This window comes from Meriones unguiculatus, chromosome 6 (assembly GCF_030254825.1).
Source record: "Meriones unguiculatus strain TT.TT164.6M chromosome 6, Bangor_MerUng_6.1, whole genome shotgun sequence".
Lineage (NCBI taxonomy): Eukaryota > Metazoa > Chordata > Mammalia > Rodentia > Muridae > Meriones > Meriones unguiculatus.
The window spans coordinates 76,409,543-76,426,441 of NC_083354.1; the positions used below are offsets into that span (position 1 = coordinate 76,409,543).

Here is a 16,899-nt window from a genome sequence, read left to right on the forward strand (position 1 = left end):
AGAGCAACAAGTGCTCTTAACCAAGAAATGTGGTGCTCTCAGAAGCTGTGTCTTCATATGCTATGTGTACGTTTTACCAGTTGTAACAATACAAAAATATCCAACAGAATGACAATCAGACTACTTCCCCTGACAACGCTACATTGATAGCCATATTCTTACTCAAGAAAAGGGGAGGGAGATGAAGTAAAAGTATTTTTCAAAACTGTGCCAGAAGAGGGAGCTAAATATTTCACCTCAAAATTTCAAACTCCAATATAAGGTTGTGACTCTTAATGAAAACATCTTCAGGAGTAATTTGTCTGTCAGCAATCTATATATTCAGATGTTTATGATCCATAACAAATCTTATCTAAAACAGACAGTTCCCATATGCCAAGAAACACTAAATGGCCATAATTAGGTTTCAGTGAGGTTTTTGTGGTGTAATTAGTGTAAGATGGATGGGATGTTAAGAAACGTTCTAACTAAACCCATTCTAAGAACCTGGGATCAATGCTGATGTGAGAGCATAGGCCTGTAATCCAGCACTTGGGAGGGTACAGCAGGAAAGCCACTAGTTAAACGCTAGCCAGGGCTACACAGCAAGACCCTGGCTAGAAGACAGCAAACACCACACACACACACACACCCCAGCAGCAGCGAAGGACACACCATTTCATTTCCTTTGATAAACTATAAACCACTTCCCGTGGCTGTAGAGTCTCAGCTTACAACAGTATCCTCTGCCACAAATACCTTCCCTTCTACACAGAGCAAAATGAAGGTCATGCCATCCATGCCCACACATGCTAGGAGGGGAAACTGAAGGTAAAGAAGTGCCGTCAATCAGAAGTCCGTACCACGTCTTCCTGCTCAAAAGCCTCAGCACAGCCTCCAGTGCAAAAGCCCAAGGTTAAGCAGTAAATACAGAGCACACATACCCCACTGCAGTCATACAGCTAACTCAACGGATCCTCGCCCCTTCCCTTCAAGAATTTTTAATGAAAAAAAAAAAAAAAAAAAAAAAAATCACTGGCACTGAGATCCAAATTGCTTAATAAAGTTTATCTCATTCTAAAATCTTATCAACACAATCATTTCTGCAGGCAAATATGAAAACTAAATTAAATGATAATTAAAATTTTCACGTAACTGTGTTTGAAATATGCACCCAACAGTTGCTGCTTCGGCAAGTGCTGCACATACAGGAGTTTCCATCTCTCTCTACTTCTGCTGGAGGGAAAACAAACAAAAAAAAATACACTAAAAAAAAAAAAACAGTGCCTCGTTTTCCTTTGTCTTTCCTGAATTTCCTCCTGGAAGACGTTTCTGTCGGTCTGTGGCTATCCTGAGCTACAAAGTGTCTTCTGTTTCGATGACGCTGCTGTTAGAGGAAAACCACCGTGATGGCCACCAAATCTCTGTGAGAACACTGGCCCTTTCAAGCCACTGTACATGTACAGTAGGAAGCACGAGTTCTCCTGTCTGAGTAAGTTTTTTACTACCGAAGCAGCTTTGTTGCACAAAGGCATGAATCCCAACAGCTGACCAAAACCTTGCGATAGGAACTTTGAAGGGCAAGATTTACAAGGTAAGATGACGAAAACAACAATTCTAGGATTTCCTATATCTTGTATAAGGTCTCTCACTCTGTGCACTTCCTCTCTGAAATGTTGAGGTGTGGGCAACACGGGCAGTCCTATGGAAGTCTCCGTCACCCGCTGTAGACAGTGGGATTGTCACTAGAGTTCTTAAACAAGAATTACTAAAACAAGCATTACTTTCTACAACAACCCTAAACCCAACTATTGTTAAATTCTATTAAATATGCAAGACCTATATTTCTGCTATTAGATGGCATCATACGAGGTTCCAGCAGGCAGCAGTGATTACTGAGAATGACTCAGCGTGGTAAGCTGTTCTCTGATTAGTCTGTGATGAAGCATCAAATCACAGTCTGATAAAACATAACGGTACCAAAAAAAATTAAAAACAAACAAACAAACAACCATACACAAAGAACATACAGGTTGGGGCTGTCAAGTAAAACACAAATTAACAGCATGAACTTCTACATTTTACATATAAATCCATTTGATGCAATTTTCCAGATATTTTGAACTTGAAATGGACTTGGGTTCGGAAGCCTGCTGTAATGCATTGTCTAAAGGTCTGTAGAGCCACAGTTGCTCTCAAGCATCTGGGAAGTGTCTGTAGATTTCCTGCCACATCCAAGCCCAGTTTCACACTTAGCCAAATCATTTTTCATCAGAAGTCAGTGTTGTGCAAGAAAAAAACAAAACAAAACAAAACAAAAAACAGTGAACAGCCAAAAGGTCTGAGAGGGGCAAATCTAAACCACGTATAATTTCTAAGGAAAGGCAGACTCGGTCAGCCTTCCACACGCACAAGGTCTCGATGAACCAGGAGTCCCAGGTCATAGAAGAAATTACTCATGCTACATTGGAGGCTGGTTTTCTGTCTGCTCTTTCTGCAGGCCCTGGTGACAGCCAATCACACAGAACAGAAGAGAACCTCTCCAAACTGAAGCCCATCCCAAACAAGTAAGGCGGGCAAGCCCCAACACTCCCGGGCAGTGGCAGTGTGTGGGAGACAGGGGCATTCTGTGCTCTAGGTGATGCCAACACCGCTACCAAGTGCAAGCCGAAACCAACACACAGCTGCACCTTTTGGAGAAGTGCTCCATTAAAGGAGAAAAGAAAAGAAAAAGACATTTTAAAGTTAGTGCCTGGCAGGACCAAGTGGAAAGTTTAAGCGGAAACATCAAAACGCCGGGACTGCCGGAGCCAAGAATTTCATTCCTAATGGAAGCAGCTTGGAAGTGTGTGAAAAACGGCTCGTTACCACTCAAACTGTAACATGAAATACACAGGAAAGAAAAGGATATATGCAAATAGGGATCAATATTAAATCAAGATGTTAAATTGTCTACTGACTTGCTGAATCCCGGCTTTATTTCTGACTGAAACAATCTTCTCTTGTGACTTGAAAAGGAAAAAAAAAAAAAATAGTGGACACAAATCAAAGCAACCCCAATTCTTTTCTTAAACAAACTCTGCAAGCACGTTCATACTGTCTACCTATAACAGCTAGTACCCTGAACTTCAAACTTCTTAAGCCCTGCCGGCTGCAAGCCACATCAAAAGCTGCTGCGCTCTTTGGGCAAGACAGTAAGACTAAAAAACAAAAACAAAGTAAAAATAAAGCATGAGTTTGTTAATTTTGGTACACACTGGTTTCATCAGTAGTGCTGGCATGGTTAAAAGCACAAAGAAACATGGGTTTCCATCCTTGCGGTAACACTTACTGACAGTAGTCTTGGACAAGCTCATTAATTTGTACCTGAGGTTTTTTGGTTTTCCCCCATCTGTAGAATGGGAGTAATTATACAAGTTGGTAAGGATTAGTGAACACTATATCCTTAGTGGACAAGTACCCAGGGTGTAGAAAGACAACCATTAGTACTAGAATTATTGACTACATGGAATTACTATGATTAATAGATTTAAATGGCTTTGTTTTTACATGTTAATGTCTGTCTGCATGTCTGTGTATGCACCACATGTGTGCAAGGTGCCGAAAGAGACCAGAAGAGGGCACTGAATCCCATGGAATTGTAGTTGTGAGCTGCCTTGTGGGTGCTGGGCACTGAACCCAGGTCCTCTGCAGGAGCAGCCAGTACTCTTTAACTACAGAGCTATCTCTCTAGTCCCATTAACAGAATATTAATTTTGAATATTCATTTATGATGACAAAATTTAAGACCAGAACTACCTGTAATATCGAGAGTTTCCTTGATGTTTCTTAAAGGAGAGAAGCTTGAAGCGTATCTGAGAGAGTACAGTAACATTTTGCCACTCGCTCTATAAATGGTGCTCAGCATCTTTTCAGAGGTCAACTCAAATATTATTAATTTTACCTTATCATACTTTCTCCCAGTAAGGACCACAATACTAATCTGTTTTGGAATGATTGTGTAATAAATTATATTAAGCTTCCAGAAACAAAATAGGGTCTTCTTTGGAGGAGAAGGAAAATAAAAGTATGGGCAATGGAAAATGGGAGTTGGTATGAAAGTAAATCTTCAGGCATAACCACAGTATTTTCAGAAGTAACTACTAACGTGGAAATGTTCAAAACTGCTAACAGATTTAACTTGAAGTCCACAGTCCTTGCATATATATCACCCTCCTTGGTTCTTCTCAAAGTTCATCTCCCCTCTTATCTTTTTTTTTCCACAAGTCAGAAGGCAAGGGAAGAAGGGCAGACTCCACCCACTTAGTTTTAATTTCTGGACAACAGATGGGCATCAGAAACAAACAGCAGGCAAAGGTCTTCTGAAGTAGAAGCAGGCACACAGCTTTGCCACAGAGTGACTTCAGAACACTGAAGCGCAAGGTTACACTTAATCTTTGACAGGCAGGCTAATTAATTGTGATCCTTATCACCTAAATTGGGATCTGATGTAAAGATGACAACTTACCGCGCACAGCAAATTAAAATGCTGAGCAGGAGGCAAATGGGAAAGAAGGTGGGCACCTGACCAGCCCCCACATTTCCTAGCAAGAAAATAATTTATAGTTGAGTCCAAGGAATTTCAGAGGCCAATGATTTATAAGGAAGTTGCTCTTTTGGTCTGTTGGCTTAGAAAGATTTCATTTGAAGCATGACTCAGATAACCCATAAAGGAAAGAATGGGGAGGTAGAAATGGGGGAGAGAAAAAAGAAAAGTCACATTTCCCACACACGGCGGGCACTGGGCTCTCAGTTGAATGAGTGACTGAAGGACTGTTAATGACACCAGCTAGAAGCCATGTCCCCACACTATTATTACACACATGCGCTTATTTCTTTTTCACAGCAGCTCAGACATGTCTAGTCTTTATTATTCTTGATTTAAAGGCAAGAAAACAGATGTAGAGAAATTAAGTCATTTGATCAATGTCATAAGCTCGTAAGTAGCGCACATGTGCTCAGCTTGGGTTAGTTTTTTGTCTATCAGTTCCTGGCTTGGAAAAGAAACCTATGGTGTCTCCCAAAATTTCCTTTCAAAGTGCCCAAATTTCAGTGGTAACTGCAGTAAGAGTGTCACATCACACAGAAGACATGTGATAATCCCATAAGGCAAATGGCCATAGTATTTCCTGGTGGGTTCAAATAAAGCGACTTTGACAGCAGCATCCGTGGATATATTCCCCAAGTTAAACAGTAAATGTATTCTCCTCTGCTCTCACGCTATTTTGATGTACACATAGTCAACATGAGTCACAGTGAAGCAATGGGAGCCCCTATTCATAGCAGATGGAGGGAGGGAGGGGCACCTGGCAGGCCTAGATGGGCCACAATGCTCATGTCTCCCCCACATAAATTTGATGATAAACTTCATAGTCAAACTTATAAGACATGTTACAAACGTTACAATGAAGCCAGATCATAAGATGTAATTTGGGAAGCCTCAAATGCAATTAAAGGAAATGGATGGGACAGAGAGTTATCATGGTGACAACTATAGGCCAGAAGGATGTCTGATCTAGGCTGGCAAGCCCCTGACCAAGCAGAAGCAGATGCTGCCTGGCCAAGGAAGGACTGCCAAAGAGGCAAAGTGGTCCACCTGAACAATGCTGAGAGTTTTAAGAAAGCCTGGAGAGAAATCAGAGAGGGAAAAACAACAACAACAACAACAACAAAACAAAACAAACAAACAAAAAAACCCACCAAATCCCATCCTAGTAAGTCCAGGGAGCCAGGGCTTTTCTCTGATGCTTAGAAATATACTGAAAATTCCAACGAATTGGTCAGCAAAGGCCCAGCTATGCTCCACCTAGACCCTACAATTAATATTTTGCCGTAAATGTTATCTATAATTATTTTTTCATGCATGTCAAGGCAAGGGGCACAAATTAGTTGCCATGGACTATATTTTGTTCCCCATAATTCACATGCTGGAGCCCTCTGAGGTACAACCACACTGAACTCCACCCCCCTCAAGTGATGCTGCTCACTGGAAGGTTAGAGTTCAGCTGAGGTCACCGGGGTGGGTCCTCCATGATGTAATTAGTGCTCTCACCCTATCCCAGGGAGGATCCATGAAAGGAGGCCACGTACAAGCCAGGAAGAGGTCCTCACAAAGTTGCCACAACTTACTAGGGTTCTATGGTAATCTGAGCTCATGTATCAGCAACCATACCTGAAGTGAAAAAAACTTCCTTTGTCTAGAAAGTCAGTGACACTTGCAAACTCTAAGTATTTAGTAAACACCTCTGTGTGCTAGAACGTTTCTGACAGTGATATAGGGGGCACCGTCCAAGCTCTCACGTGCAATACCAATAATTCCCATTTGAGCAAGTGTGTGTGACAGAGGGCCTGGGAGTTTGCATTTCCCACAAGCTCACAGGTGATACCCATGCTGCAAGACATCAGGCCAGACTGTCAAGGAGCAAGAATTGAAGATGAGTGTTCCAACTGTAGAAAGAGAAAGAGACTGCTAACTGTTGCTTACAAACTTTTGGTTTCAAAGGTTGGTTTTACAGTGGACTTCAGGCAAAGCTCCCCAGCTTGTGTTGGGCGGATGGTGCTGATGGAGTGGAAAGTCTCACTGTGGCAGTGTTTAGGTCTGATGTCCTAGCTAACTTGTTATATCAGTGGATATGAGGGAGCAGAGAGCCTTGTTGCTTGCTACCTCTGTGTACCACCATGTGAGAATGACTTGAGTCATAACTTTACTGAGGTCCCAAGGCAAGCTCTAGCCAAGGGCAAGGCTCCTTAGACTTGATGTGTGGTTTGGAGGGGTGGCAGGGAGAAAGGGGGCATTGGGGAAGCAGTAGAGGCCAATGACTACTAATTACGCAGCTGGCTTCCAAGCAGCATGAGAAGCTGCTTGACTTTCTCTCAAGGACCCGAAGAGTCTTGGAGGCGGCATAATTGTCCCCATTTCACAGATAAGTGAAGTAAAAAGTTTTTTTTTCCAAAAGGAAGTGATTTGCCCTAAGTCAGTACAGCAGTAAATGACAGACTGATTTGAATGGAGCCAGCTCGCTTTCCTGGGAGGCCCACTTTGTGCACTCTGGAGGTTGCACAGCCAACAGCAGAGGCTGCAAAAGAACTTTGCATGAGCCTGATGTAAATGATCCTGGCAACATGTACAGGCCTTTGGTGACAAGAAGCATGTTTGTTCAAATTGGGCTTGGAGTGGTGGGCCAGCTTCTCACCATTGCTTCTCCTTTATCAGGCCTGAGCTCTTGCCAGCGCACTCAGCCAGGCTAAATATTTTCAGGACAGCATTTATTAAATATTTTTCTCATTAGGCTAAACTAAGCACATTCTTCCTCAAGAATGTCATTGGGTTTATTCAGCTAAAAATAAACTGGCCAACTTATCATATTTGGCAAAATATGAAGGACTCTTTGTGAATCATCAGGTGGGGGAAAGATCCAGTAGAGAATATAGTGACTTATACTCACTTGTAAATAGATATTGGCCATATAATATCGGATAAACATACTAAAATCTAAAATCTATAGTCCTAAAGAAGCTAACAACAAGGAGGGCCAGAGGGAAGAGGCTCGAGGGAACAGGACAGGAGCCTTCCACAGAGGGCCTCTGAAAGACTCTGCTCAGCAGGGTATCAAAGCAGATGCTGAGACTCATAGCCAAACTTTGGGCAGAGTGCAGGAATCCATATGGAAGAAGAAAATAGAAAAGACCCGGAGGGAGCAGGAACTCCACAAGGAGAACAAGAGCCAAAAAAAATCTGGGTCAAGAGGGTTTTCTGCAGAAACCGATACTTCAACCAAGGACCATGCATGGAAAGGACCTAGATCTCCTGCTCAGTTTCCAAATGGGTTTCCTAGTGGGGGGGGGGAGGGGGCAGGGGCTGTCTCTGACATGCACTCAGTGGCAGGCTCTTTGATCAGCTCCCCCCCTGGGGAGCAGCCTTGCCAGGCCACAGAGGAAGATGATGCAGCCAGCCTGATGAGACCTGATAGGCTAGGGTCAGATGGAAGGAGAAGGAAATCCTCCCTTTTCAGTGGACTAGAGAAGGGGCATAGGGGAAGAAGAGGGAGGGTGGGTGGGACTGGGAGGAGATGGAGGAGGCTACAGCTGGGATACAAAGTGAATAAATTGTAATAAATAAAGAAATAAATTTTTTAAAAAAAAGAATATAGTGCCTTAGGAAGTGGAGAGATGGCTTGGAGGTTAAGAGCATTAGCTGCTCCGCCAGGGGACTCAGGTTGAATTACCAGTACCCATATGACAGTTCACAATGGCTATAACTCCAATCCCGGGGGATCCAATGACTTCTCCTGGCCTCTGAAGGCAGTGTATGACTGTGGTACACACAGTCATACATACAGGCAAAATATCCATACATGGAAAAATAAATAATAAAATGAAAAATATAATAATACAGTGACTAGAATAGCAGAGGAGGAAGAACAAGAGAAAGATGAATTGCCTGTCGAATGGGCAAGAAAAAAAATGGGCAAAAACATTGAATGGAAAATTCTCTATAAAATGAGAAAATAAGTTTGTAACAGTCAGACTTCTTCATTAACAAAATGTTTTTAAAAACTCACAGGCAGAAAACTATGCTATCTCTATATAATAAATGCAAATGATCTTGAGATAAAAGTAAACACAGCCTTAATGGCATAAAAGATCATGGTTGAAACAAATCAAGCCATATGCCTTTACTACCTCTGTTACAGGCAATTAATTCCGGTGGGCTAATGCCATGTTCATCAAATAAATGAGCAAAGATTTATCCACCTCTTCACTAAAGAAGCAAACAGAATTTTTCTGGTTATGATTTTAAGAATACTGAATGAGTCCACTGAAGCTAAAGATGGACTTTATCAATACAGTCTCTTAAAAACACCTCCAGTTGGAAACAGTTCTAATTCTTGCTTTTTTTTTTTTTTCCTTAACTGCAATACCAGGAGGCACTGTAGATTGAATTGAAGCAAAAAATTAAGTATATATTGATTACATCTGACCTTGCACCAAAGATTCTCAGAATAAGCTAACAAACAGGGAGGTGACCTTTGAGGAGTGCACACATCCTAATAATTTCTTAAAGGTCTATGTGGGTGAAGGGGCCAGGTCAATGTAAAGGAGCTAACTGCTAAAGGAAAAGAAGCCTGACTCCCGAACAGGAAGTGACCCGTCAGGGTTTTTAATCAACACCTTAGCTCTTAGTGGAAATACGGTGTCCCGCATACAGGACACAGCTGAAACTTCCTGGCTGCAAGTGGGAATGGTGGGGAAATGTTGATTTTTCTATAAATGGAAATACCTGGGATGTTGTTAATGAAAAGTACCAGTGACTCAGTGTAGTGGAGGGGCAGAGAGGAAGGCACCGCTCTCACAGCCACAGCCAGGTGCTCTCCTCTGCCATTAGCATCTCAGAAAGGACCCTCTCTACACTCTCCTCCCCCAGCCCCCTTTCAGCCACCACTTCTCTGTGGGGCTGAACAGGAAGTGATAGCGCCTGCACCATGGGAAGGAGTTTTGTACATTTTGTTCTATCAGATTAGCCTCAGTAACTTTATGAATTATGAGCTGTCAACCCCTTTTTCAACTGCTATAGAATATGCTTCTTAGAAATTGTAGCTATAAATAAAACAACAGATGTTTTCAATTGGCTCCAAGAGTGCTTGGGCAACTCTGTTAAAGGGGGAAGTGACAAGAAAGCACCACACAACTGCATTAGGGCTCCTCCTGTTGGTTGCTTCTGCAACAGCTTTTTAAAGACATTGAGGCCACTTACGAACTGTTAAGAGAAACCAGAAAGGGGTCAAAAAACAGCTGCACCCTCTCTGTGACATGTGGGTCTCTCTCTCTCTCTCTCTCTCTCTCTCTCTCTCTCTCTCTCTCTCTGTGTGTGTGTGTGTGTGTGTGTTTAAAGAATGACTGGATCCCTTTCTAGACACAACTGTCACTATATCCCAAAAAGAAAAAGGGAAATAAATCCCAAAAGGCAAAAGGTGAAGAATGTGTTTCTCGGTGGGCAGTGAGAGCCAGGTAACTTTGGGGGTAAACATCCAGCTTCTCTCCTCCTCATTGTGCAGTGGAGTGAAATGGTCAAGGATTAATATGGTCAGCCATATTAAACTGCTTCTATTTCTTACACTCTAGGATTTAGGGAGGAAACAACCATAGCTAAATACAAAATTATTAAGTTTACATGTTTCATGTAAATCTAAAAAGTAACTGTGAGGGAGGGAGGAGGAAAGGAAGGGACAGTGGGACCCAGAGGAGACGAGACAGGGGGCTACAAGAGTGAATAAAGTATTTAAAATATATTGAAATGAATAAATATAAGTAAATAAAAAGGAGCCCCGTGTCCTCTGCTGCCATGCTACCACAGCTCCGGCAACAATGTGAGGAGCTCACAGGGACGACTGGCGTCAGCAGCACGAACAGTTTGCTTCAAATGCGTGTGCAGGACAGTAGAAATTGAGAGGGTAGTAGCAATTACAGACACATCATCTGGATGCAATAACCTGTCATCTGAACCCAGGGTGTGGGGCTCAAAGCGGTATTTGCAAATTAGGTATACATTTTCACCCTGCCAGTATATGTAGTATATGTGAGGAATTCTGGTGACTTCCAAACATGGACCTCGTGGAAGACGACAGGCCACACATGGTCTTAAGTGAATCCCAGAGTGGTGACTGCTACAAATCAGAGACTGTGGCTGCAGTGGGGCTTCTATGAGTGCTGATTTGGTGGGGCTGGGAAGAACGAGGAACTGGGTGGGAGTAGCATGAGCCCATCTAGTGAGGGAGGGAAGGAAACAGTCTCGGCCCTGGAAACCACACTGCACACTAAGGGTACTTCAGGGAGCCATGACAGCAACCTGGAAAAGAACCCCAGAGATTAGGTGTGGGCACCGAGGGCCCCTGATGAGTGCTTGATACAGCAGAGGGCAAGGCTCCAAGAGAGCTTCTCTTTCTACTTTATCTTTGATTTCTCTCTCCTGTCCTCTCTGTTCGGCATTTCTGGATTACTTGTCAAAGTGATCTCCTTTGATGGTTTTGGGTTTCTGACCACCGCACATACAGTCCTGCCAGGCTCTGAAAGAAGATGACAATAGTCGTGGCCAACGTTGTGATACATTTATATGTGCTCCATCCTGTGCTTGAGCGGTCTTACTGACATTTCCACATACAATCTTCCACAACACTGTGAGGAAGGCTTTATCATAATCCCCATCTTTATGAAGAAGGGGGAGACTGCCGACCCACACAAGTTAAGGAATTTGTTCGGCCTCATTCAACTGGATCAGTCAGAGCCAACAATTCAAAGGACTCCCCATGTGCTTCCAAAATAGACTGTCCAGAGCCAGATGGCAACATTAGGAATGGTTCTGTGGCCAAAGAACAGACTACGGAAGTTGAAAACTGCTCCTTGACTGGCCTGGCTTTTACAGAACATACTCTTCTTTTTCTAAGAAAAGGCCCCAAAATGTATAGCCCATCTCACTGCTGGCTCGCTGGGTGGAACAGGCTCCATCACGGTGATATTGACCCCTGTTCACTTTTGAGAGCAGCTTGTATAACACAGTCTGTCCCGTGCCAGCTGACCATTCACTTTGGAGGGGAAAAGCCAGATCTGAGAAGGGATCAGCTAGAGGCCATGACACGGCAACCAGGCAGACTACTGACCAGGACAGAAAGGAGTCACAGGGTCTCGCAACAGGGGCTCTGAATAGAAACAGGTATGTTTTCTGGCAGCTACATTAATCTTTTACTTACTCTTACATATGTAAAATACGACCACCTCAACATATAACAGATATAAAGAATTAACCACAAATTCTACAGACTATAGAGCAGGGACCTACCAACAGTTCAATGTGGCTGGGACATGAGGCTGGTGGACTCTGGAGTAGGAGTCTACTCTCTTCCTTCCTTCCTTCCTTCCTTCCTTCCTTCCTTCCTTCCTTCCTTCCTTCCTTCCTTCCTTCTTTTTTGTTGTTTGTTTGTTTGTTTGTTTTGGTTTTCAAGACAGGGTTTCTCTGTGTAGCCTCAGCTGTCCTGGACTCACTTTGTAGACCAGGCTGGCTTAAACTCACAGTGATCTGCCTGCCTCTGCCTCCCTGAGTGCTGGGATTAAAGCCGTACGCCACCACGCCTGGCTAGCAATGCTCGTTCAAGTCGTCTTCCAGTCTTCCTCGGTGTGGCTTTGGTTATCTGGGGAGATGCATTTATTTTAAAATGAGAATTATTAAGACAAACAAATGAGGAACTATACTGTAGGGTTCCAGGAGGGTCAAAAAAGAAGGTACACTTTCACTGATGGCACATAACCACTGAGTACAGCTCAGCCCTCTCGGGAAGTCATCTGCACTGAACTGAGCAGAGCTGGGAGCACCTACGGCATTTGACATAAAGAACCTGCTGGAATACTACATCAGTCAGGAAGTTTGACTGTGTGCCTCCTGCTTCGAGACCATCGTCTGCTGACTGCAGATGACAAAAGGTTCAATTACCAGGGAAAGGCTGGCATCGCTTAGCCATTAAGTCAGAAGGCCCACGGTCTGCTTATGCTCACATCTGGACAATATGAGCTGCAATAATTTCATTTATAAAATTAGGGGTCATTAACATGTCCCATATTGGCTAAAAGACAAATGAACAGATGTTATAATATAAAAGAGGTAGAGGTAGAAATATCTACCAATATTAGAGGCAGAGGCAGGCACCTTACTGAACTATGTTTCTTCCTGATAAGATGGTCTAATAAACAGGAGCTCCACAAGGAGACAAACAGAGGTAACAAATCTGGGCCAGGGGAGCCTGTAGAGTCTGATACACAACCAAGACCAGGCATAGAAAGGACCTGGCCCCTTGCTCAGATGTAGCCAATAGCCAGCTCAGTCTCCATGTGGGTTCCCTAATAAGGTGAGTAGGTTCCCTAGTAAGGGGAGCAGGCCCTGTCCTTGACACGGACTCTGTTGCCTGTTTCTCGTTCACTTCCCATGCCTGGCTTGTCTTGCCGGGCCACAGAGGAAGAGGATGCAGCCTGTCCTGGTGAGACTTGATAGGCTGGAGTTAGTTGATAGGGGAGGAGGGCTCCTCTTTCTGAGGAGGGGAGGGGAATAGAAAAAAAGAAGGAGGGAGAGAGGGAAGGATGGGGATGAGATAAGGGAGAGGGCTAAGATCAGGATGTAAAGTAAATAAATTTTAAAAATAAATTTAAATAAAAAGGCAAATATGGGTTAAAAAAAAAGAGGGATGGTCTTATAATGTTGTATATGGTCTTATATAGTTGTATACTATAGTCGGCATGAATTCAGTCTTTGTAGACCATTCAGGTTAATGGCGTCATTCTTAAAAAGATATGGAACTATTTTTGAAGGGTGGCGGTTACCATCTTAAGTCTAAGCTGCACAGTTCTGTTAGAAATGGTGGTGACAGAGAACAGCAGAGCCATGCAGTAGCTCTTTATGCTGCAATGCTGTCTTCTTGCATGTTGTGGCTGTACCACCTGATGTTCTCTCCTAAAACCTGACTCTAAATACACAGCCCATGACACTTCAACTCAGAACTAACACTTACGAGAAACAATGAGTCTCCTTGTCCAAATATCCATTAATAGTTTGGGCAGAGAAGAGAGTTTCCTTTAAACAAATGAGTGGCTTTTGTTCTTTCGGAGTGTAAAGTGTTGGGGCCTGAGGCAGGAAGGGGTGGTGTGGGGGTAGTTAGCAGAAACTAGAGGTGCAGACAGTCCTCATCTTAGACCACATATTATAAGTTACCAAAAGACACCAAATTAAAACAAAACAAAATAAAACAAAAAAGATTATTCAGAAAAAGCAGCAAGAAAAAAGAACAGGAAGTTATATTTCTACAGGGGTCTCTCCCTTGGAAATGTCACTTCCTGGGTAACAGACGCTGCATGCATTGAGTGCCGAAATAAGCAGCTAACACGTAACAGGGACCAGACAGTGGAGGCTTGAGGTCTCCTTCAGTAATGACAGTTCTGGATTTAAATTTGTTTTTTCAAAAGCTATACAATAAATGGTTGATTGGAAATGTTAATGTACTCTGCAAAAATTATCTAACAGAGGGAGGATATTATTTTGCAAGCAACATATGTATAAATACATCAGCAGAGGATAATACATTCAAAGTATTTTACACCCTAAAATGTTCCAGCTGGCTGCCATCTGCATTAAACCAAGGGGTCAACTTCATGGTTACTCTGTAGTGTCCGCCATCTTTTTGTTACTAAGTTTGAGGGAACTTTCACGGCTCCACATGTCATCCTCCTGTATTTCTCTAAGTACCCAATTTCATTACATGTTCCTTTAACTCAAGAAAACAGAGAGTAGGGCAAGTCCAGATGTGGTGTTGATCTGGACCTGCTACAACCTCAGACCATACCACCCAGCAATCTAACTCTCTGTGGCACCTAGCATAGTAATGGTCAAGAAGCCTCTATAAAGTACTTCTGACTTCTCACTACAGTGGCCAGAGATGAGGATGCTCTAGACTGCAAGACAGGTCCCAAAGTAACAGCTCGCCAAACTCTACAAATCACCCAACCTCAAACATCCACATGAATGCACTGCCATTCAGTAAGACCAGGCCAGGAAACTAAAGAACTTGAGTCTGTGTTTATTGATCAGCTGCCCTTCCTCTCTCAAGCCCTTTTCTTAACTTGCCAATGTTTCCCTTCCTTCGTAGTATTCATTCATTTATATTCTCTTTCTCTCTCCCTTCTCCCCTGTCTCTCTCTTATTAACATTCTCCACATTCTATGAGAAAGTGCAAGGCTCCAGGTACTCTCTGGCCTTTGCTCACACAAAAGCCTCCCTCTTTGACTGACTGAAAGAAAAATATATCACACTGACGCAGGAAATATAAAATGGACATGGACAGGACACCAGGACATGGTCAATTATTCACAGAATATCAAGCCAAATTCTTCTCATTGCAAAGATGTGAAGAACAGTCTTCCCTGAAAACAACTACTCACTGATGAATATCATTGGGAAAGTCTAATTAAAATTATCAACAGGTTCCACACAATGGGTTTAGCACTGGAGATCAAGATACACAATCATACTCCCTTGACCTGAATCAGCTTTGCCACCACAGAAATAAAATAAGCAAGTCGAAAAAGGATGTAGCATGTAAGGCATTACGAAATATTCACATGAAAATTAAATAACTAAAGAAAAGACAGAGTGGGGTAGAGAAAACACTATGCTAACAAGCAAATTCAAACCAATTCCATTAAAGAAGAAAGAAACATCTAGTTGGGGAAATCTGTTACTTTGAACACTGCTATTTTGGATCAGATACTTGTTTTTAAAGACTTCTGTGAGTCTGCCTTTACAAATTCAGGGTCTCACTCCCTGAAATCAGGTGCTTCAGAGAAATAATAAAACCATACCCCAAAGATCCTTACTTACTGACTCTGCAAAGCCTCTATGGCTTCTGGTGATCAAAGGCCCAATCAGTCACCACTGCAAATAACAGAATTGCGAACTCAAGGAAATACAGACAAGTGGGGCCATGAAGTTCCTGCTGTCTAATTTGCATAGCCTAGTACTCCAAGAGGTGATGGAAGAACTAGAATCTCCTTACAATAGCTGTGAGCGACCACAGGTCCCTGTGCAGACATCAGCAGATCATTACTGTCAGCTGATGTGTTTCACTTTCACCCTGACTTCCTCCCTTTAGGTGAAGCACAGTGGAATCCCCACCCCGCTACCCGCCCTTCTCACCACTGTAAACCAGGGAAGCTCAGAGAATGCTGTGTAATCAGCCAGGGAGGCTGAGATGAAGACACAGCCCACTTCAAGCACACTTATGCGTTTTCCTCAACCTCATCATTAGTCTTGGCCTCATGGTCCCCAGGGATTATTTTTGCAGGGCGGAGTTCCATTAACTCTTCGTCCCTACGAGTCACTAAGCAGCAGCTAACAAGCGATATTCTTTGCTCCTTTGCAGAAGCAGACAATGGGACTGAGTTGGAAGCTGTAATCAAATTATTCCAATATCGGTGGTCAAGAATGAACACCGAGTCTTTGAGAAAGCCCTGACTTTAGCATTTATTTCCAAACACACTTATTTCCGCTTTTCTGCTACAAGTGACTTTTCCACATGTGTGGCGTTAGAAAATTGTTGACAACATATTCAAGGGGACTGAACGAGTCCCCTAACACTCAGGGTTAGGAGTTTCTCTGGTAATTTTAGAAAATCAGACAGTGTTAAATTTCATCATCTACTTAGAAATCTCAGAAGCACTAAAAGGCTCTATACCAACCCAAATGGCTAAATGTGTTCCAGGCCTTTCTAGATTTATTCTCCTCAAAGTTTCTGTCCCCAGAAACGCTGCCTCAGAGCCACACTGAAGCCATCCCTGGAGTCAGGGCCTGACTCATGTCAACTGGGGACACGGGCAAGAGAAGGCCTTGGAGGTCACCCAGTGGAAAATTTAGGAATAAGATTCCAGAACCTCAGGAAACTCTGATTTAATTTAAGATACTGTTTTGTTTGCCTCGTGAAAGAAGAAGAAGAAAAAGAAAAAATAAAAATAAAAGGCAACTGAGGTAATATGCACCTCTATAGTCCATAAAATTTAAGACCTAAAATAAAACAAAAAAAAATACAATTATGGGTCTAAAAAATTAGTAATGGCACTTCCTCCTGAATTACAGTAAAACCTAAGTTACACCTGGAAACCAAGACACTTCTCAGTCCACGAAGATCGACCCAAGACTAACCATGATTTACATATCAAACTGATATTTCTCAAGGCTAGCCTTAAGATCTTGACAGGCCATTTTTTTTTAACTGAAATTTTCACTCAAATGGAGCCTTTGTTAAATAGCCTTTGGACTGAAAGGCTTTGGACCTTGATGATGCCCCTGCCCCC

General features: G+C 42.8%; 1 protein-coding gene across 2 annotated transcripts in view; it reads right to left on the bottom strand.

The window, feature by feature from the left end:
• Positions 1-16,899, bottom strand: part of Pik3r1 (phosphoinositide-3-kinase regulatory subunit 1) — an 84,920-nt gene that overhangs the window by 29,433 nt on the left and 38,588 nt on the right. The window lies entirely within an intron of this gene.